This window comes from Nyctereutes procyonoides, unplaced genomic scaffold (assembly GCF_905146905.1).
Source record: "Nyctereutes procyonoides isolate TBG_1078 unplaced genomic scaffold, NYPRO_anot_genome, whole genome shotgun sequence".
Taxonomy (NCBI): domain Eukaryota; kingdom Metazoa; phylum Chordata; class Mammalia; order Carnivora; family Canidae; genus Nyctereutes; species Nyctereutes procyonoides.
Genome location: NW_026575051.1, coordinates 21126162 through 21150365, shown reverse-complemented (window position 1 = coordinate 21150365; position 24204 = coordinate 21126162). Strand labels below are relative to the sequence as shown.

General features: G+C 38.7%; 1 protein-coding gene across 2 annotated transcripts in view; it reads left to right on the top strand.

The window, feature by feature from the left end:
• Positions 1–24204, top strand: part of KLHL31 (kelch like family member 31) — a 140820-nt gene that overhangs the window by 94703 nt on the left and 21913 nt on the right. The gene's annotated exons all lie outside the window — the stretch shown is intronic.

The window sequence follows — 24204 nt, the reverse complement described above, 5'->3', positions numbered from 1 at the left end:
GAAAATTTCTTATTTTTAAATTATAAATAGATTTTTATTTTTCTGATCACACACACACACACACACGTGTGTGTATATATATTTATTTATATGCTCATGATGAAATATTCAGAAATACAGAAAAATATGGAAAATGGTAAAAAGAAAATAATAATCCCAACCCCCAAAAGTTAATATTCTCATATATAGCCTCTAACCACTGACCTTGGTTTCCATTCATGAGGAATTGCAAGCATAGCAGCCATTTGGTGGAACTGTGAGAGATAATGTGCACAGAACGACCGCCCCTCAATGGTATTCTTTATCTGGATGGAAGGTAAGCATGATATTCCTCCAGACACATAGGACACACTCTCTAATTTTGAGAGACAAGTTCAAGAAAATTTAGCTACAATTTCAAAGATTGATAAGAATTAATGTTATAGAAAATAGTCATCATCAGATAAAGCTAAAGTGGGAGGAAGAGGGTCCTCCTTTAAAAAACAAATACATAGGCAAATAAATTAAGTAAATATTTTAAGATGTATACTCTCTACCAGGCTTTCTGTTTATTGTTTTCAGGTACCTTTGCATTTTAGCTTCATTTTAACTATGTTACTATTATTATTCTCAGTTTAAGTATGAAACAGAGAAAGAAAGAGATTTAGGCAGTAACCTGTCCAGGTCATAGGGCTTGAAAGTGAGGAAACCAGACCATCAACCCTGGATGTGACTGCAGGGTCCTTATTTAGAGCATTTCAGAACACTAACCAGTAATGAACATGTTACAGACGTATGGAGGTCTACGTGCAATGAAGAAGGATGCAAAATAGGGATAGCATCCAGAGGATCCAGAGGATATGGGTCATGATCAATAGGCATGAGCATTCTCTTCCATTCTGCTATCAACTGGTGATACTCAGTTGACTTTTATTGATATGAATCTGCCCTTTAAGTCCTGATCAGAACTAGGTGAACTGATGAAAATATTGTTCCTTGGACTGCAACGTTCAGTTTCAGACCTTGGATTTAAAATGACTGTACTAAAGTCCAGGTCCCCGCTGAGGCCAAGACTGGGCAGCTGCCCTGTCTCAGCAGTGGCGTCATTGCCATTGATAAGACATTTCTATATTCCCCAGCTGGTTTTTGTTATGTGATAGGGAAATAAGAAAGATGATTGGAAAATATTTAGCTATGATCAAAACAGAATTTTATGCAGTGATTAGAATTTAATTCCTCATATGTCTGGTCACACTGATGACCAGTCTGATTAGAAGCTGAAGCATCCCAGGAGAGCTCTAAATGTTGTCTCCCCTGCTTCACAGCCCAAGCCTCAGGCTTTTTGAAGACACATTCTAATGATTGCTTGCTGCTTCACTAAGATTCCAGTATCATTTATAACATGAGTCCAGGACCCTGCCTTCCATTCTTCATGGCTCCCTTCACTTGAATGTTGCTATTAGTGTTCTTGACCTTGGGCCATACCTTGTTGTACATAAATTCAGAACTTGAACTCCTTTTTTTGACATTGCATATCCAGAGGGAAGAAATATTGTTGCAAGAAATAAAGGAACTTTGAGGTCAGGCTAACTTGGACTGTAATTCAAGCCTCACATTCTCTAGCCATGCAGACTTTGACTTGTCTTGAGAACCAATATTTTTTCCTCTGTGAAAGGGAAAATACCTCTGATCCTGCTCACTAGTTGGGACTAAATGAAATGCTGAGTGAGCAAAGCTCTGTGGCAGTGCTGAGACATTTTAGGCTCTCAGTAATCTTAGCCTTTTTTTCTCCAAGCTTTACTGATGATTTTCCAGACCAGCAAACTATTTCTGCGAAGGACCAAAGGGTAAATATTTTAGGCTTTTCCGTACAGACTCTGTCACAACTATTCAATCAGGTCAGTAAAGCTCATTAGCTATGTAAATTGGCACCAGGTTTGTACGTGAGCATTGCATTCCACAATCAAACTGCAACCCAATATTAGAATAACCATAATTCAGTCCCTAAGAAGTGCTCTAACTCTCTGTTTCTCTTATAAATCTCAGGTACAAATACAAATTAACAGTTCCTTTCTACCTTATTCTGCTTTTAATTTAGAGGAACATCTACAAATGGCTCTGGGATGGAATCAATTTTCCTGAAATCTATCCAGCTTTATAGTCTTAGGACTACATTGCTGGTATATAAGTTTCATTTTTAAAAAAGATTTTATTTATTTATTTATTTATTTATTTATTTATTTATTTATTTATTTATTTATTTGAGGGAGATAGCATAAGCAAGGGAGAAGGGCAGAAGGATAGGGAGAAGATTCCCAGCTGAGTGGGGAGCCTGACAAGGCTGACGCAGATCAATCCCAGAACCCTGAGATCATGACCTGAGCTGAAGGCAAAGGCTTAACCAACTGAGCCATCCAGGCACCCCTATAAGTTTTCTACTGACAGAATGACTCCTTTTCATGGCAACACAAAAGTTGGGGGGGCGGGAGCTACTTTAGGTGTATTTTAACCAAGAAGCCAAACTGGCCAGAAAAATAATCAGAGAAAGAAATGCATGTCTATATGCCTTATAAGATTTATACAAAGTTTTACAAAAAATAAATAAAGCACAAGAGCTCACAGAGGAGTGTAATTTGACTTTTCACATTTAAAGAGCCTGCACAGATGAAAGTCATGTTGTGCAATGCCTCCTTCTCCAGGGTCAGCTAAAAAAGTAACCCTAGCTGATATTGAGATCAACACCAACTACCACAGCATTTCTTTCTTCGTTCTTGGTTATACAATTAATTCATCACGGCTAGTGAATAGTCCTGGAGATATCACTATGGCAGAGAAAAAAGATGATGCCTTGGGCTTAATATAATGTTAAATAAGCAGGGCTAGCAGTGTCATAGAAAACATCTACCCAGCACCTTCTAGATGCCATTTCACCTCCAAAAGAGTCCTTCAAGATATTGTCCTCATTTTGCATTTAAAAATACTAGGGCTCAGAGAGTTTATACTCTTCTGCCCAAATTCACCTAAACGGTGGATATCAAGCTGGACTTGAAATCCTCAATTTCTCAGCTATAGATAACCATTCTGCTTGTACAACAATAAAGATGCCCTTTTCAAAGACTAGGAAAATAATTAAATAGCATAGTACCTTGGGAAATCCTACTGTCTCTTTGTTTTCTAATTAGAACTGATTTTACTTGATCATCAGTCTTCAAGGAAACAGTCTTTAATTCAATTGTGCCTAATACATTTCTGTTCAAATAACTGTTTCGGCTACATTGTAGGTCCTATAAGCTTTCCTGAACTAGTCTGAAAATCTATCTACCCTTTAAATTTATTGTCCCTATGATAAGTCCACCAAATTGCTGAGGCAACTCACTTATTAATACTCATTTAGAGTAATGTTCAATTACATGTTACGGATTTCCAATGTCAATCATCAAATATTGCCAGAGTGTCACACAAAGTATTAAAATTTCCACATTACAGTTATATCCATTCATTTTTATTAAACTTTTAGTAGTCCTGAATGGCTGTAGCTTATAAATAGTCAAGATGGGACCAAAAGTGAAGATTAATGTGAATCTCAGCGTTGACTGTATTGGGAACTACATGAGGAGCTTTTTTTTTTTTTAAGATTTATTTATTTATTTATTTATTTATTTATTTGAGAAGGGTGGGGAGAGAGGAGGGGCAATGGGAGAGGAAGAGGATCTCAAGCAAGACTCCACACTGAGTGCAGAGCTGGATGTAGGACTTGATCTTGAGACCCTGAGATCACAACCTTAGCTGAAACCAAGAGTCAAGCGCTTAACCAACTGAGCCACCCAGGTGCCCCAACACCAGGGGAGCTTTAAAATGCACAATGTCTGGATCTAATGCTTAAAGATTCTGATATAATTTGGGTTGAAGCCTTGGTATCAGATATCGAGCTTCCTGGGTAACTCTAAAAAGCAACCAAGATTAAAAAGAAATAATAAAAAAAAACAAATATTCTGTAGAAAAAAATAATACCCCATAAAAAGGACACTAGGAATGGACCCTAATGTAAACTACGAACTTCTAGTGCTTACCATTTGTCAGTGTAGGTCTATCAATTGTAGCAAATGCACCACTCTGCTGGGGGATGTTGATAAAAAAAGGTAGGCATATGTGAGGGCAGGGGACATAAAGAAAAATCTCTGTAACTTCCTCTCAGTGTTGTTATGAACCTAACTAAAACTGCTTTAAAAGAAAAGAAGCCTTTAATTTTAAAAAGGATACAAAATAAATATTTTGAAAGGATTTTTTTCTTTAACTTGGTTATAGGAAATGTAAATATATATAGAAATATGACTAGGAAAATATTTAGTCAAGATAATAATTTAAGCAGTTCTTTTAATTTTAAAGACTTTTTATGTGACACATGAAAGCATACTTTTAAAAAGTCATGCCTACATGTGCCAGAACTTGCTAAGTGTCCTACATCTGTATTTCATGTAACCAAATTATGCTTAAAGGAAAATGTATGGCTTGTAAGTGTATATATTAGAAAATAAGGAAAACAGAAAATAAATGAATCTAGCACAAAACTCAAGAAACCAAAAAATAACAAAGAAAATCAAAGAAAAAAGATAATGTAGGAAGGAAACAATGCAGATAAAGGCACAAACCATTCAAATGAGAGAAATCTAAAGAAAAAGTGAATAGCAATTAAAAATGAAAAGTTGAGGGATCCCTGGGTGGCTCAGTGGTTTAGCACCTGCTTTCGTCCTGGGGCGTGATCCTGGAGTTCCAGGATCGAGTCCCACATAGGGCTTCCTGCATGGAGCCTGCTTCTCCCTCTGCCTGTGTCTCTGCCACTGTGTGTGTGTGTGTGTGTGTGTGTGTGTCTCATAAATAAAATCTTTAAAAAAAAGGAAAAGAAAAAATGAGGGGCACTTGACTGTTCAGTCAGTAGGACATGCAGCTCTTGATCTTGGGGTTGGGCATACAGCCTACTTAAAATAGGTAAATAAATATCTTTTAAAAATTGAAAAGAGAAGTAAAATTACTAAATCTATGCTGGCAAACAATCACACCAAAAAAGAGAGATAATGTATAAGTGACATTAGGAATAAAATAGTTGATAGTTATAAATTAAGTAGGGAATAAAACAACTTGTAAACCATACAATAGTCAATAAACTTAAAAATCCATATAATTTTTCAGATAGTTTTCTAGAGACACATAAATTAAGATTAGTTCAAAAAGACTTAGGATACCTAACTAGAATAGTAACCATAGGAGAAAACAAAGAAGAAGCTAATCCTTTACCCTGAATAAGGACATCCTTTTCAAAATGAAAGGTACGTTGTGTTCTTTCCGTCCTAGAAAGGAGACTTCTTTTGTGTTGGTTTTTTTTTTAAGATTGTATTTATTTATTGTAGAGAGAGTACAAGTAGGTGGAGGGTCAGAGGGAGAGAGAATTTTCAAGGGGACTCCATGCTGAATACAGAGCCAAATGTGGGGTTCCATCTCATGACTCTGAGATCATGACCTGAGCCAAAACCAAGAGCTGGTTCCTTAAGGGACTGAGTCACCCAGGTGCCCCTAGGAAGGAGACTTCTTAGAACTCCCACACCCAACTTCTGCCATTCCATTAGCCAGAACTTGGTTCAGTGACCAAGAGAATTGAAAAAGGTAATCTTTACTTGGAAAAGAAAGGGTAGAACAGAAGGACAAAGAGTTATTGGAAGGTGGCTAGAAATCTCTACTAAATTAACTAGATAAGCAACAATTAACTAGATAAAATAAGGAGAAAGAGATATAGTTGGGGTTTTTTTAAGCCACAAAAAGTAACATGTCCAAGAAACACATAATCATTGTATAAGAAAAAAATCAAGTGCGTGCACCTACAGGCCCAAGGATGTCCAAGGTGGCTTTTGGGGAGGGAGTGTGGAAAGAGCTGGAGTAAGCTGACTGGTGGTTGGGCGGGGAAGGGGGATCACATGTGTGTACATGAAGCCCTGCTGGGCTTTTAAAATACTTGGACCTCCCTTCACACTCTCGCTCCAGCCCTGTATATGTTAAGGATGAATCTGACCAGGGGGATGAAAGTGAGGATTCCTATTTTATATAATTAGGACAAGGAAATCCTCGCTGTTAAGGGGAATGAGCAGAAAGCTGAGGGAATAAATGAGCAATCCCTATAGGTCACAAAATGCACAAGTGAGGAAATCAAATTTAAAGTAATACAGAAGGAGAAACAAATCAAGCCATCCGAAGCCAAACCACATATATGTTTATGTCAATAAGAGCTATGTGAGAAATAGTTCTTGAACAAATTCTTTAGAAATCCTTGATTATGTCATGACCTAGTCAGCTTTTCAAATGGAATTATAAATCCATAGTAAGAGGGAATCCAGCAGAGGCCTGAAATGGAGTGGCTGAGTGTATGGTGAGGTCAGCAGCTATGTGTGGTGCAAGGGACAGAGGGCTCCATGACGCTGAACTATAATTGGCTAGTATAAATGCCAGCAAGCCAGGCTGGCAGCGAAAGAAGGAACTGAACTCAATAATCTCAGTAGCAGAAGTTACATTAGCATTTCTGCCCATTAGTGAAAAGCACGTGGTTCTTTAGAAAACAAACTGCCAGCAAAACAGTTTTGGCATATTGAACACACTTATTCTTTTAGAAAGTACACCAGTTCATTAAACTGTGTAATTATAATTATGTGGCAGAAGCTATGCAAATAAAAAGAATGAAAATTGATACAAGTAAAATGATAATAGCTGTCCTCAATTGTTGGGGTGATTTTTTTCTACATTTCTAATTTTTTTTCTCTTGCATACTTAAAAATAAACTAACAAATGATCTGGTAAAATCAAATCTCCATAGCTCTAAAGACAGTCGATTAAATTTTTAAGTTTTATGAGGCTAGTTAAGATGGATAATTAGGACATAAGTGTATTTTTTTATTTGTTTTTAGGATATAAATATATTTAAATCAGTAGTTGTCCTATATTGTCAGTAATTATAATGATGATTTGGAAAGGGAAGTCACCATAAACATAGTTCACCCAGGAATAAACTGAACGAAAAATTGCAAGAGCTATTTTTGTGAAGAAAATACTATATATATATATATATATAATGTATTGATATATGTACATCAAAGGATAGACATACCTTGTTTCTGTGTGAGACATTAAGTACTCTAAAAATACCATATAAATCCACATTAGTGTATTAAAAGGCAATTTCAGTTTAAAAAAAAAATCCAAATAGGCTTTGCTTTAGAAAATGATGTGGGAATTCCAAATTCCTCTGGAAAAAGTAGAGAAGAAATTTATTTTAAAAAAGAAGAAAAACTAAAATAACAAGAAAAGATTTGTCTTTCTAAGCGTCCTATATAAAGCTGCAGAAATTATAACATCTTTGGGTAATCACAGAGAAAAAGAAAGAGATGTTAAGGAGGAGACCAGGTTGCATGTGTGGGATAGATTACATGATCCGGGGGTATTTCAAATCCAGGAGTGACAATGCTCCACAAAGAGTGCTGAGAATGGTATTTTGGAAGTAAAAGAAACCAAGTAAGAGTTGTATGTACTTCAAGTTGTAAGTAAAATACATATTTTTCATATTGACCAATGACCAGATGGATTAATGAATGACAAATCTATCCAAGTAAGTAGATGGAAAAAACAGAGATCTCTTTTATAATCTTGGGATGAGGAAATCTTTCTTAAACAAAAATAAATCTTGCAAGTCATGAAAGAAAATTATAGCATAAATAGTAGACAAAAGATTCATATAAAAAGGTAAGCAACCAAAGAGTTAAAGGGGTAAATCCAAAGAGAATACTTAAGTCTGATAAATATATTAACAGACACTCATCCTCGTGTATTCATCATGACATATAGACTAAAGCATTATTGAGAGCCATTTTTCAGACATTAGATTGGTTAATACTGAAAAGATTGATCATGCTCAGTAGTTGCAAGGTGGTGGGGAAAAGGCATTTCTACACAGGGGAATGTAATGTGATGAGCTTTGGGGAGGTCTATTTGAGAATAAATATTTAAAATAACCCAATAATTCCACATCTAGAAGTCCATCCCACAAAACAATCTGCACACATACCCATGGATTTGTGCCCAAAGTGTCATCTATAAAGCTGAAAAATTAGGGGCACCTGAGTGACTCAGTTGATTAAGCATCTGCCTTCAGCTCAGGTCATCATCCCGGGGTCCTGGAACTGAGCCCTCCTGCAGTTGGGTTCCCTGCTCAGAAGGGAGTCTGCTTCTCCCTTTCCCTCTGCCCCTCCTCGCTGCTCATGCTCTCTCTTTCTCTCTCTCTCTCTCAAATAAATAAATAAAATCTTAAAAAAAAAACCTGAAAAATTAGAATTGACCTAACACCTGTGAGAGATCAGTGAGATGAAGTCTAGTTTACCCATGCTAGAGGATACAATGCAGGATGAAATAGCTCTGCATGTACCGATGATGAAAGAAGCTGATGACATATTAATGTCAAAAAACTCTCGCATAAATGTGTGCAAGGATAGCTTAATTCAATTTAAAAAAATCTTTATATTATGTGGAGAATGGGGATTTTTCACTTTGATTTTATAAACTTTTACATTGTTTCAGATTTTATTACTCTTGTCTTTTTAAAACACTCAATTTGGCCGAGATATTCAAAATTAACTATCAGTCTATGTCTCCAACTCTCCTGCTCTCACTGGGGTCCAAGCTACTCATCGCCTCTACTCTGTATATAAAAGTTTCCTGGAAAGCTTTTAGGAAACAATGATGAATTGGTTCTATCTCAGTACAAGTAAGTCAGAATCTCTGGGGTAGAACTGCGGCACCCAGAGCGTGGACTGCAGACCAGCAGCGTCAACAGTATCTGAGAACTTGTTAGAAATGCAGACTCTCGGGCCCACCCCAGACCTACTCCATCAAAATATGCATCTTAAACCATATCCCCCAGCTGATTCATTTGCACATCACATAGAGATATGCCGACTATTCCATTTACTGACTCAGAGTAAATTACTTAATGTCCATAAAACTCCACTTTCCTCAACTGTAAAATAGAGGAAGATAGTATCTGTGAAAGCCAAATAAGCTGTGTATAACATGCTCAGGGGCCCAACAGGCACATAGCCAGGATTCATTAAATGGTAACTTTTTTAGTGCTGGTCACTTCCAGCGTTGCCCCTTGAAAGTGGATGGCTCACCCATAGACCTCTACTTACCAACTCACCAGAAAATCCTGTGCTTCTCCATTCTGTCTCTGAGATGTACAGATCCACGTCCGGGACACACAAGCTAGAGGCTACTCTCCAGCTCACCTGTGTGCTTCTGCTCCTACAGGTTCAACTGTGTGTTTACCAAGAGGCTGCTGGGTGTGTTCCCAAACCTGTTTATGCCAATAGTACTTGTTACTGAATTACATGATTTAATTAAATATTACGTAAACCAATGAAATATGAACCCAAAAAGAAAACTGTTTCTATGAAACACTAAATTGGAGGCTTTCAAAAGACCCAATAAATGCAAGTGTCTAAAAATGGGTGTGGGTGAGACAACTGTAGAAGACAAAAGAAATCACATACCTGTATAGGTAGATTCAAGTTGGTTTGCAAGGTTTGTAAAATGTTCAGTCCAAGTAAGGAAATCAAAATTGAATTCACAGCTGATATTTAGTGGGTTAGTTTAAGGAGGATCCATCCACCTGTGCTCACACAGAGGATTTGGCTAGGTCAACAGATTGGGGATGAGTATTTATTTATATGTTAAAACAAAGTGTTTCTGGTATGGATAGGCATCTCTCTGAAAGATTTCCCTTGTGGCCTAATCACAGAAGGCTTGGCACTCAGCAGGGCCCAAAGAAAAATTGTCTCTGCCACAGCCTCTCCTTTGTACTCACTGAGTCTGCTGATTCTTTCCCTATCCTTATATCAAGTCTCGAGCAGCTCTCCCAGTCTCTCTGGGTGTGAAGTGTCCTGAGGTCACCTTTGGTTTTAAGGAAACACTTGTTTTAGTAATTAAAATAATCAGTTTAGTGTAATCATAAAATTCTGATTTCCAACCCTCCCCCCTTCCCTGAGGCTTGATTTAGGCTAAGAATGAAATCTTGGGAGTCGGGGCACAGGGACCATTAGGGCAGGTGAATGTCTTTCCTCTTTCAATGCCTCCCCTTACTAGCTGTATTTTCATCCCCTCTAGGGTTGGGTCCAGGGCAAGTAGGTTAGAACAAAGGGCACAGGGGCACCTGGGTGACTCTGGTTGAGCGTCGCCTTTGGCTCAGGGAGTGATCCCAGTGTCCTGGGATCGAGTTCTGCAGCGGGCTCCCCAATCTGCTTCTCCCTCAGCCGATGTCTCTGCCCCTCTCTGCATCTCTCGTGAATACATAAATAAAATCTTTAAAAGGAAAAAAAAGAATAATCATTAAAGAGATGTCAGACCAAATATTTACTAATATGTGCCATGCTACAACTTTGAACTTTACCAAAAGATCATGGCCCTAAGCCCCGTAGGATGACACAGTGCTGAAGAAATGTAGTTGCTGGAGCCATGAGGAGGTGGCCTTCCACCACGTTTCCCAAAGCAGAGCACCAAGCTAGCATGGCCAGGTCCTGATGGATGTCACCCCACTCCCATGCTGCTCCAGAGCTAGCTTTCCTGGTATGAGTTCAAGCCAGGGGCCAGACCCCTACTTCCCTCCTGCTGAGTTCTTCTTTGGGCCCTTGTCCTGTTGGGTCAGCCTTGTATGTTACAGTTTTCAAGGTCAGTACTGCAAGAAGCAATTTTCCTTCAAACCCTTCTAGCTATGGAGAAACTGTGTGACTGTTATGCGGATAGTGATGTCTTGTTAATGACTCTGACGCCCAAAGACACTGCAGAGTAGAAGTCGCAAAATATATGTTTCGGTTTTGTTACCGTGGGCAATGTTGAAAAAAATTAGTGTCCAACATTTAGATATAAGGATATTTCATGTGAAAAGGTGGTAATTTTTTTTCTTGTCTTAAAATGAGAATCTCTCTCAACATACTGAATTCCTGCATGGCAACAGATAATTCATTGTTTTCTTGATACCCTGTGATTACAAACGCATTTGAAAATGTAAAATTGTAAAGCAGTGCCCAGTGGTAAGACGGGTCACACAGATAATCCAGGTTTGCTTAACGAACTTGAAAAAGATTATCCTAAAAGTAAAAGCTAAACTTGAAATTCTCTTTAAGGATTCATGACTCCATTGCCATCTCCTCCACCCACTGGAGAAACACATTCTAATGGAATCCTACCTGATTCACCTGGAAGGTACCTTCAAATCCTTCAGGACCATGCCAAATATTGTCTCCCATGCCAAAACGTCACCAGCTTCCTCGGACTCATTCCCTGTGTTTCCATTATATCTAATTCTAGTTAGTCTGTTTTTGATTACATAATCATCACATGTCCACAATTGGACTGTGAGCAGTTTGAAAAAAAAAAGGTAATCATTTACAGGGTATTCTAAGCATCGGAGCTTTAATAGCCAATTAATGCTTATATAATAGTTCAGGTCTCATATTAAATATCATTTCTATAAAGAAAGCATTCAACCTTTCCTGATTCAACTGACTTTACCAGACCCCTGTTATGCCTCTTGAAATCTGATGAACTTCTTGTTCAGAGCAGCTGTTATAATGGTAGCTCATTGTTTGGTGGGAATTACTATTTTTTTTTAAAGATTTTATTTATTTACTTGGGGGCGGGGAGAGAGTGAGAGAGTGCAAGAGAGCACAGCAAAGGGGAGGGGTAGAGGGAGAAGTCGAATCTCCGCTGGGAGCCCAATGCGGGACTCAGTCCCAGGACCCTGGGATCATGACCTGAGCTGAAGGCAGAAGCTTAACTGACTGAGCCACTCATGCATCCCCGGTGGGAACTTTTTGTTTGTGATGGCCTTCCTCACCATATTCATGAGGCTGGACCTATACCCTCTTGTTCCTCCATGTGTTCACCCATCTGTCTTGAACAGTGCCCAGCCACTATACCCAAGTGGTTGGATGGCTCATGCATAATCGTCCAGAGTCATGAGTATCCAGCATAACAGTTCCATAACAGTTCTGCAGCTGCCCCGATGCTCCTGTTTGCTCCCACCCATCTGTGTCTGTACATCCAAGGAGGAAGGGCCCATGCCTTCTTTGGCTTATTGTTGTCGCTCCAGCCCAATGCCTAGTTCAGTGCCTGTGTATATGGAGCTCACCTATTCTCACCTCCTGCTCCAGCCACTACCTCTGCCCCCAGTTCTGTGCTAGCATTCATCTACATGGTGCAGGAATAATCTATCAGTACCTCACTGGGCCCAACCCATATAGCTCTCTCTTCCTGCCCCAGTGTTTCTCCAGTCCAAAGTGTGGAATCCCAGAAGAACCCACTTGACCCACAAGAATACACAGTCCAGAGGCCATGGTGTTAATGCCTCTGGGACCACTCTTGGTCTGTGTGGACAGTTATGAGATCCACTTCAGAAAGCTTCTCAAGAGGTACAGGGGGCTGGGGCAACCAGCCACAGTGCTAGCCAACTTTTCAATGCATCCTTGTGCTGCTGTCTTTCCCTCTGTCTCTTTTCAGCCTCCTGGCTTCTCACTCCACCCTGGGATCACTTCCCAAATACACCTCCTGTCTCAGGCTCTGCTTTCAGGGAAATCCAGGCTAAGACATGATGCAACAATTTGTTGTTGAAAGAATGAATGAATGGCCAAGTGAATAAATAAAACCTTAACTATTTTGGAAACAAAAGCATTACTGGTTCACCAAAAATATCATGAATGATTATTTGCCTTCATTAGCTCCTGAGAACAGAATTCCCCCTGATAGGTAAAAGGTGTTACCCCAAAGAACATCTTTAAAAGAATACACTCATTAAAAAGCAAGAAGAGAATAATTGGTGGTTGCCAGGGACTGGAGGGAGAGAGGATAGGGAGTTATTTTTAACGGGTATAGGATTCCACTTTGGAAGATGAAAAATTTCTGGAGATGGAGGGTGGTGATGGTTGCCCAACAATATGAAGATACTTAGCCCCAAAACATTAATCTCCATATTTTAGCTAACATTAAATTCCAAGTACCAAAGGAGACTTACTAACTAGACTGCCTGTCTTTGGGGCACCTGGGTGGTTCAGTGGTTGAGTGTCTGCCTTTAGCTCAGGTTGTGATCCCGGTGTCCTGGGATAGAGTCCCACATCAGACTCCCTGCATGGAGCCTGCTTCTCCCTCTGCCCATGTCTCTGCCTCTCTCTCTGTGTCTCTCATGAATAAATAAATCAAATCTTAAAAAAAAAAGGCTACTTGTCTTTAATAATGATAATTTAATGATAATAGTGGGAAATTTTGTTTTCCTCCCTTTAATTTCTCATTTGTTAGGACTTAATTTTGACAGGAAGTAAAAATGAGACCATAACCATTGTATGGCTTGCTTTTATAATGGATATGCTTATAATATGTGTTACATATATTATAGTATTATGCAAAATAAGAACATCAGAGGAAGTCGTGCTTTCACTTTTTATGAAAATAAGGCTAAACCCCCATTAATTACCTCCTTAATCTCCTTATCACCTCCCATTTTTATCATTATGATGTATTTTGCTATCATTGATTCTCCCCAAACTTAGAGATCAGTATGCTTACTCCATATACATCCTGCTACTACTACTGATGACAGGATTCTGGGATTCCAACCCAGTTTCATCCCAGCCACAATTTCTGTATTTTGGAGCAAGTTGCAGTATCTTGTTTCCAATTGACTTTTCAGAAAGAGTAAAAGACAACATCATAAAATTTAGAAGACCTTAAGAATTCCTATATGCATTTTCTAAGGGTAGTTCCATGAAAATAGGTTTTGTGGTCAAATATATAGGAAAAAAGGCTACATGTTTATCCCCCTGATAGAGATCAACAATGCACAATAGTCTTTTAAGGGCTCTAAGACATCCTACACTAAAAAAAAAAGAAAAAGAAAAAGAAAGAAAAGAAAAGAAAAAAGGCAGCAAGTTATCTTTGCTGATAAAAGAATAAAATACTGACTACTAAAAATTTTCTTTTATGTGAAACCAATTTTTTAAAGATTTTTAAAAAGTATTTTATTTCTTTGGAGAGAGAGAGAGCATGAATGGGGGGGGTGGCAGAGGGAGAGAGTCAAGCAGACTCCCCACTAAGCAGGGAGCCTGATGTGGAGCTCAATCCCAGGACCCTGTGATCATGACCTGAGCTGAAGGCAGACGCTTAACCGACTGAGCCACCCATGCTCCTTTAAAGATCTTTTTTTTTTTTTGAGAGAGAGAGAGAGAGCTTATGAGACAGCATGAGTGGGGGAAGTAGATGAGCGAGAGAGACAAGCAGACTCCTAGCTGAGCAGGGAACCCCCAGGCAGGGCTTGATCCCAGGACCTAGAGATCATGACCTGAGGTAAAGGCAGACACTTAAACGATGGAACCACTCAGGTGCCCTGTAACACCAATTTTAACATCACTTGGAATGAAGGTTCTATAGAACATACTTTGGGCTTTTTTACAAATAAAAGTAGCTAATTCTAGGTGAGGGGAGAGGCAAGATCTTCTTGGTACAATGGAGAATTGCCTGTCACTATAAAAATGTAAATGGTTTGATAGTTAGAAAATGGACCATGGTATGAAGCTCTTCGTGGCAAATTCAGTTGTCTACAGTGACTAGGCAAAAATGAGAGATCCAGCCAGGATGGGTGCCAGGCAAACCACATGTGGGCAATGGAAGTGACCCACGGGGGACACGTGCCTTCTCTCCCAGGTACAATCACCTCTGAGCTTCAGCTCTTGTTCCCATGTATATGCACAGGCCCAGTACTGCCAGGCTATGTGATTGCTCATGAAACCACCTTTTGATGGAAATTGTCCTATGGAACAATATATCATTCTGTGGACACCCCTTTGTTTAAAAATATTAGCTCAATAAAATTAAAAAATGACACTGTAAAGGCCGAGCAAAACACTTGGGCAGGCCAAATTTGGTCCTCAGGACAATTGTCTTAAGTCCTCACAACGGTGCTCAGAAATGAGTGCCCCTACCCTCAATAATCTAGAATGGATGATTTGGGAATTCCTGTGCCAAGTTTTCAACAGTTGGCCTCTATCCTGATCAATCAGCCACCTCTCACTGTGCATGTCATCTGGAACTGACTTGATTGAAATATGTGACAAATGAATGAAAATGCATTGAGTGAGGATGTGAAGGGACCTCCTATGGGGGAAGAATAAGGAACTTATAATATCTGGGGTTTGATCATCTTATTCTTTCCATCTGTTTTCCACATGGCATGAAGTCACTGTGTTGCTGGAGAAGACCCAGGGATAGCCATCGAAATTTCAGAAGATAATTTTAATAAATTCTTCTATTCAGAAAAAACTTTTGCAATTTAAAGCTGTTTAAAGACAACATATAATTGATCCCAGCTTGCATAAACATAAGCCACTATGGTCTCAAGATTTTATGATTGCCAGTCTTTTTAAAAGGGGGGTGGAGGCAGGAATGAAAATGGTGAAACCAAAAAGACATCATATCCCTCCTTTCAATTTCTTTAAATCTTGCGTAATGATAGAGCTTCTGATCATGATGAGGCAGAAAAGAAGTATTTTAATGGAAGAGCTGGTTGGGTGAAAAAGGAGAGCACAGCAGGAAAGATAGAGCAAGGTCATCACTTATCTAGGGCATTGAGTGAAAGGGACTTTTAGTCTTTTAATTACCTTTTGAAGGTAATTTGACAATGCAACTAATGAGAAACTAATCTTTGGCATCTTGCTTAATCTTATTTAAATCTTCTTAATTCCAGAGTTAGTGGGTCATTAATGCAAGCAAATGGGTCATTCCTAGAGTGAGAAACTTTCTGAGCACTGACCATGTACCAGGCATCATACTGGGTATAGAGATTTTAAAAAAATAAAAAGACACTACAAGGACCTTGTCTTCCAAGATGTCCCAGGTCAAAGAGGAGAAAACCACATTATTATAATGTGGTAAATGCCATGAGAGACAGCTACAGCCATGGCATCACAGGAACATGGAAGGAGTCACCTAACATCGCCTGGAGGTAGGTAGGAGAAGAGGAAGTGGACGGGTCAGGGAAGGAGTCTACAAGAAGAAGGTAATTGATGGAGAAACACCATCCAACACTGTTAATAAAGAAACTTATACCATTTTAACTCAATATGGCCACAGGAACACCGTGGCCAGGAAAGCACTTTCCTGAATAAGAGGCTTCTACATTTTAGATGGGTTGACTCTGCAATAGTGCCACACCAGATGGGTGTTAGTCCTCAGCTTTCATATGTAGATTATTTTTATTATTTGATATCTAAAAACAACCCTCAGTGGCTGTACGCTTACAATCATTGGAGAAGCAGGCTGTGAGTTTTGAAAACTGTCGTATTTTTAGAAGTGCTTGCGATGAATTTATTTTTCTCTTTACAAGTGTGTCTTTATACCAAAACAGTACTGCCACCTTTAAAATGTCACAACAGAGCATGTGGCTTACAAATCTTCTCTTGCGTCAGGAACCTCTTAACTATTCTGAGCACCGTCTATGCACAGTTGGCATCTGTGGATGTTACTGGGATAGGCTGTACAAATTCATGAATTAGCTGCAGTTTCCATGAAAATGTTTACTTCATTGATTGGCCTCTTGTTTATTTTCCAAAAGGATGAAATTAATGGGACCTTTGAACACCTCTGTGCTGAACTTACCTAGTCAATGTTTTCTGCTTAAAACCTATGTGTTTAAAATCATGAACTATGGGGCATCTGGGTGGCTCAGTCGGTAAGCAGTTAAGAGTCGGCTCAGGTCACGATTTCAGGGTCCTGGAACAGACCCATGTGGGGCTCCCTGTTCAGCAGGCAGTCTGCTTCTCCCTTTCCCTCTGCCTCTGCCCCCCACTAATGTTCACCCCCTCTCTCTCTCAAATAAATAATATCTTCAAAAAAATAAAATCATGAACTAGATCCCTCTGTGTCACTTTGAAAAGACAATGCTTCATGTCTACTATCTGAAAATTCTTGGCATATGAACTCTACTAGCTCTGCTGTTCCATTTTTTTTAGAGAGTCTAACTAACAGCAACTCCATCAAAGATTACTATGCCCATAATAAAAATGAGAGACATCTGTCAGTTGACATCTCCAAACCTTTTTGATATTTAAATTAAATTGGCTTAACCTTTCTAAGTCACAGCCATTGAGAAGTTCCATGTCCTCGCCAGGATTTCAGGGAATAACCCAGAGCCCTAGGTTCAGGTTTGTCACCTCTGACTCCAAGTTACTGCTCTGTTGAGCTGTCCCTCACAGCTCATCTCCATAGCTCTCTTCCCATTTTTGTTCTGCCCCAACCTGGGTGGCATTTCATCAGTTTCCACTGAAAACGCCCACCCAGAATATTTATGTATTGCAGCCTTTACTGAAACTTTTGTGCCATGGAGAGTATTTATGGTGCAGAAATGCAAACTGCTGAAAACGGATCATTAGCCACCTTTGTTGTTACAGGTCCCTCAGCCACCCTGCCATCAGAAACAGCTCCATCCTCACTGGCTCCCCTGCCCCCCACCTGCAGACTGTAGCTCACATCTTTAACTCAGCCCCTCTCCCTCAAGACTCCCACCATCTCCCAGCTGGAAGCAAAAGTGTCCACATCACTTTCCAGTGCCTATTTGTCTCCTGGCGGTTTTGGCCCCAGCCAAAGACCTACAATACTGCCTTTACTATATACAAAGTGCAACTTTCTCCATCCTTGTCTTCTAGGAGGAACACATAAAGTATTGATTTTGTTCCCTAAACTTTCCTGTCTTCTGCCTGAAATCAAACTGCATACTTCAGGCAACCTAAATTTTAGAAGCATGAAGGCACATGCTCAAACCTTTCTCAGGCTACCGTTTAAGATGACAAGTCATGCTTTATTTTCCAGGTTCTATTCAAAGAAAAAATTTTAAGACAACTTTTTTCCCTAAAGTTCAGTTTTTGTTTTGAACAGTTTCCAGATCCCTAGGTTCAGGTGTGCAACAGAAGGAGTAATTGGGATAGGAGATACTCTGTTGACTCTCAAAGGCTATGTCTTTCTTCCAAATTTTCTTTCCACCTGCACTGCACGTATACTCACAGGGTCCAATACTAACTATTGGGCACTGGAAATAGGGCAAATCCAAATTTCAGCACTTGAAATGTAGCAGAAATATAAAAGACCAGATTTTGAAGACTTCATATTTACTTAGAATGTAAAATATCTCATAATTTTATAATGATTGATTGTCTATTGAAACATTATAGATCTGTTGAGTTCAGTAAAATATATTATTAAAATTAATCTTACCAGTTCCCTTTTTCCATTCTCTAATGCAACTCCTAGAAAATTTGAAGTTATATATGTGGCTTATATAAGGCTTATATTACACTCCTTTGCCCTCTGAAATACACTTAAATTTTTTTAATTTTATTTTAATTCCAGTATATTTAACATACAGTGTATTAGTTTCAGGTGTACAATATAGTGATTCAGCAATTCCATATATTACTTAGTTTCATCATGATAAGTGTACTCTTAATCCCCTTCACCTAGTTCAACCATTCTCCCACCCAACTGGTAACCATCTATTTGTTCTCTATAGTTAAGGGACTAGGTTTTTGGTTTTTTTTTTGTTGTTGGTGGTGGTTTGGGGTTTGTTTGGGTTTTTTGTTTTTGTTTTTGTGTGGGGTGTTTGTTTTTGTTTTTGTTTGTTTGGTTTTTTTTGTTTGTCTTTCTTTTCCCCTTTGTTCAGGTGTTTTATTTCTTAAATTTCACACATGAATGAAATCATCTGGTATTTGTCTTTCTCTTGACTGACTTATTTCATTTAGCATCATATTCTCTATGTTGTTTGCAAGGGGCAGGATTTCATTCTTTTTATGGCTGAATAATATTCCATTGTGAGTGTGTGTGTGTGTATGTATGTATATATAGTTGTATATACATACACACATATACCGCCTCTTCTTTATCCATTTATCTATCAGTGCACACTTGGGCTGCTTCCATAATTTGTTTATTGTAGATATTGCAATAAATGTAGGGGTACATGTATCCCTTTGAATTCGTGTTTTTGTGTTCTTTAGGTAAATACTCAGTAGTGAGATTGCTGGATCATATGATTATTCTATTTTTAATTTTTTGAGGATCCTCCAAACTGATTCCACAGTGGCTGCTCCAGTCTGCATTCCCACTAACAGTGTATGAGGGTTCCTTTTTCTCCACATCTTCATCAACACCTGCAGTTTCTTGTGTTTTTTATTTTAGCCATTCTGACAAGGGTAAGGTGATATCTCAGTGTGGTTTTGATTTGCATTTCTCTGATGATGGGTGATGTTGAGCATCTTTTCATATGTCATTGGCCATCTGGATGTCTTCTTTGAAGAAATGCCTGTTCATGTCTTCTATCCATTTTTTAATGGGACTATTTGTTTTTTGGGTGTTGAGTTGTATCAGTTATTTATATATTTTGGATACTAACCCTTGGATATGTCATTTGCAATCTCTTCTCCCATTCAGGAGATTGCCTCTTTGTTTTGTTATTTCCTGTGCTGTGCAGAAGTTTTCTATTTTGATATAGTCCCAATAGTTTATTATTGCTTTTATCTCTCTTGTCTCAGTAGACAGTCCTAGAAAAATGTTTTTATGGCCTATGTCAGATAACTTTCTGCCTGCTGTCCCTGCTGTGCATAGGATTTTTATGCTTTTAGGTCTCACATTTAGATCTTTAATCTATTATGAGTTTGTTTTTGTGTACAGTGTAAGTAAGTGGTCCAGTTTCATCATTTTGCATGTGGCTGCCCCGTTTTCCCAACACCATATTGTTCAAGAGATTGTCTTTTCCCCATTGTATATTCTTGCCTCCTTTTTTGAAGATTAATTAATTATATAATTGTGAGTTTCTTTCTAGGATTTCTATTCTGTTCCATTGATTTATGCATCTGTTTTTGTGCCAGTATCATACCGTTTTGATTACTACAACTTTGAAATCTAGGATTCTGATCCTTCTAGCTTTGTTTTTCTTTTTCAAGATTGCTTTGGCTATTCAGAGTCTTTTGTGGTTCCATACAAATTTTAGGATTGCTTGTCCTAGTTCTGCAAATATGCTATTGGTATGCATCTCTAATTTTCAGTCAGTTAGCATGTAGTCTGTTCTATTTCTGCATACCACAAAATGGGGGGAAAAAAGTCTTGAGACCAAAAAGACACAGTTATACTGAAAATACTCTTTTAAAATTCCTTTGCATGAACAAAAAATTTATTCAACATTCATTTAACAATTTTCTAAATTTAAGTCATCAATTAACCAATTATTGATCACTAATACATGTCAAACACTGTGTTGTTGATTGGGACTATGGTTACAAACAAATCAGGTACAGTCACTGCTTTGTGCAAAATGAAGTGGTTAAAAGCATAGACCTTTAAGCATGGATCCAAATTTTGGCTCCATCCCTTTGCAGCATGTGCTCTGAGAGAAGTCAAAAAGCCTTCAGTTTTCTTTAAAAAAAAAATATATATATATATATATTATTTATTTATTTATTTATTCATGAGAGACACAGAGCAAGAGGTAAAAACATAGAGAGAGAAACAGGCTCCCTGCAGGGAACCCAATGCGGAACTCGACCCTGGATCCCAGGATCATGCCCTGAGCCAAAGGCAGATGCTCAACTGCTAAGCCATCCGGGCATCCATTCTTCAGTTTTCTTACTTACAAAAGGTGAATCCTATATGATAAAAATATTGTATTATATTAGCTTAGACATGAAAAGCACATAGAAGAGTATTGTATTAGTTACCTATTACTGCATAAATTAGCAGCTTAAAGCAATATCCATTTATTATCTCACAGTTTCAGTAGATCAGGACCAAAGCAGAACTTAACGAGGGTCTTTCTTTCATGAAATCCAAGTACCACACAAAGTACTGCACAATTTGATTTCTGAGTCATTAGTTGATAAGCAAACCTCACAAGACAGCTTCATGTCAGCCAAAGCCACAAACACCATGTATGACACATTTGAACTGACAGATATTTGATGTGTTAAAAAGACAACATCAGTGCATGTTGGGGATCCATGGTGTCAGAAACAAGGGCGACAGTAGGGCAAAGCTAATCCTTAGTAGTTTTGTCCTCCTTGATTTTAACTGAAGCCCTCTCTTGAGCTTTGGCAAACAATACAGTGCTTGATCTCCAAGCCAATGGCTTGACCAGGGGTGACAGCACAGTGTTATCCACCTGCTGGTGCTTTGTCAGGATGTTCACCAGGGTTGAGGTCTCATCTGAACATTCATCTGAGGAAGGATCCACTTGCAAGTTCATGCATGGGTGGTTGGCAGGATCCCACAGGTTTGAGGGATGCTGGACTAAGGCCTTCATTTCCTAGCTGACTGTTTCTTGCCTGGGTATTTCAGGTGTGACACTGAACTTCATTAAATCCATCAAGGGAGAACATTTGCTCTTAGGGTGGAAGTTGGGATCTTTTGTAATCGAGTCATAGTAATCATATCCCTTCAATTTTAAGGTATTCTATTGTTTATAAGTAAGTTACTGAAAGTTAAGAGATTATTTACTGCTATGAATCCCAGGGGACAAAGATTATGTTGGAGTCATCTTAGAAGCTACCTACCACAGATACCTGATACAGAATAAGTACCTGCTAGCTTTTGATGTTTATGGTACTTAAGTTCAGTGAGAGGTTGTTGAATGTGAAGTGGAAAGGGAAATAGACAGCATCTTGGAAGCAAGTATGATGACTTTAAGGCAGGAAAGAGATTATTGTATATTTGAGTTACTTGGAGAGGGCTGGTTTTGCTGAAGCATGAAGATATCATAGAGGAAAACACAGATAAGGTGGCTGAAAGGCACAGTTATCCAGAAAAGGATTTAGGACTTTATCCTGAGGAAATGGAAAGCTATTGAATTTTCTGCAAGGAAGTTACATGGTGAGATTTGAAAATATCACTTTGGCTACATTGTGTGAAGAACGGGGTTGGAAAGAAGCCCGAGTAGACACAGGAAGAACATTTCAGGGGATTTCACAATGGTCCAGGTGAGAGGGAATCATAGCTGGGATCAGCATGGTAGCAGTGGGAAAGATATTACAGTTATGTAATCAAAGAACATGGTGAATGAGATTAGGAGACAGAGGTGCAGGGTGGTGAAGAAGAGGCAAATGATGATCCCAAGTTCGCCCTTTAAAAAACTACATGAGTGATGGCTTGTATACCACCGAAGGGAATATTGTAGAAAGAGCATATTTTAAGGGAAAAAATGACTTAAGCCTTGGAAATAATGAATTTTAAGTATCCTATGAGATACTTAAGGCTGTATGAGCTCATCTGCCAAATGCAGCTTTGAGAATTGAGGAGAGTCTAGGACAGCTCTGAAGTCCCTTATCCTTCAAGAGTTGCATAGAAAATCTTCTAGAAAAGGAGAATGAGAAGAAATAACCAGAGCAATTGGAGAAAAATAAAGACTAATAGGAAAAGAATAGTAGTAGAAGTGATTAGTCAACTGTGTGAAGTAATTCAGAAAGGTCAGGCACTGGCAAATGTCCAAAAAAACTAGGTGACTCAGGGTTATTTATGACTTTGACACAAACACTTCAGTAGAAGGGCAAACAAGGAAGCTTAGTTGGATTGATTTGAGGAGAAAATGGGAAGAAACAAGATAGAGGCTACAGATATAAATATAAACAATACATCTGAGAAGTTGCCTTTGAAGAAGTGGAGAGAAATACAGCATTACCTGAAGGGGAAGATGGACGAAACTGAAAACTTTGTTTTGTTGCACTTGTTTAAAATAAAAGAGTTTAAAAAAAATAAAATAAAATAAAATAAAAGAGTTTGTGTCCATCAAACAGAGGTAGAAATTGGCTAGCAGAGATGGGGGTGGGGGTAATGGGTAATAAGAGAGTAGGATGAACTGATACATCAAGGTTCCTGAACAGGTGGTTATGTCTGTAACCCAAAGTACCAGTACAGGGGCTGGGATTAGAAAGAGGGCTGTTCCATTTGAACAGGGCAAAGAAAGAAAGGTTGTAGCCTTCTTCCCAATAGAATTATAGATTTGGTATTAGAACGTTGAATGTGCTCTGAAAGAATGGATTTTATTGCCTTATTAAGAAACAGTTTCCCTTCAGGTGTTAGGTAGCCAAAGCATTTTAAATCCTTGCTCCTCCAGGTGTGGTCTTTAGACTAGCAATATCAGCATTACCTGTGAGCTTGTTAGAAAAGCAGAAACTCAGGCTCGACCCCAGACCTACCTTATAAAAATTGATTTTTAACAAGTTTCCCAGGTAATTTCTGCTTACTTCTTGAAGGACCTTTCCATAATCATATAATCATTATCATAAACACTGGTGTAAAGCTGATTTTTATCATTACTACTAACAAGAGAGTCTTGGTCCTTGACTGGAATCAAGGAGGTGGAAACACTCAGGATCACTTGGGAGTGGTCCTCTGTTAGGTTTGTGGAAACTATAGAATAAAGAACTTCTTTGATTTGCTTCTGACACATTTGAAGTTAGAGATCTATGGGTGAAAACGAAGAGTTTTTTTAAAAAAAATCAAAATAGCTTCCCCTGCTAAAAAGCTGAATGGAATTGTTTAAGTGGTAACTAAGATGCTAACCAGTGAGCTGAGAGGTGTGGGAGAACTAGAGGCCAATACATGTGGGATCATAGAGTCTCAGAGTTGGAAAGATATCAGAGATGATCCAGTGCAAGTGCCCAGCCAGTGGGAGAGTCCCTTCTACATCACCCAGTCCTATAGCTTCTTTTACCTCCTCACTTCCACTCATAAGGAACTGACTTCATCATTAGGACCCGTTTTCAACATTAAAACCCAGTTGTTATCAGAGTTTTCTTTCCTTATTTTTAATACATATTTCCCTGGAATTTCCACCCACTGGGCCCAATTTCGGCCATCATAAGCTATAAAATTTTTAACTGAATCTCCTTGTTGCACAACAACCCTGAATACGCTTTCCATGGGAGCTTCATCTATCCTAAGTCTTCTCTTGGTACTTTTCTTCAGAAAGTCCCAATATGCACAGCTTCTGAAGTGCTCTTCATTCCAGCATCTCCTTCAGGATGCAGAGTAATTTCCCAGTGTGCCAATGGGCAAAGCAATGCCTACCACATCATCTGACTAATGATGAATAATTAGAATATTAATTTTCCACGA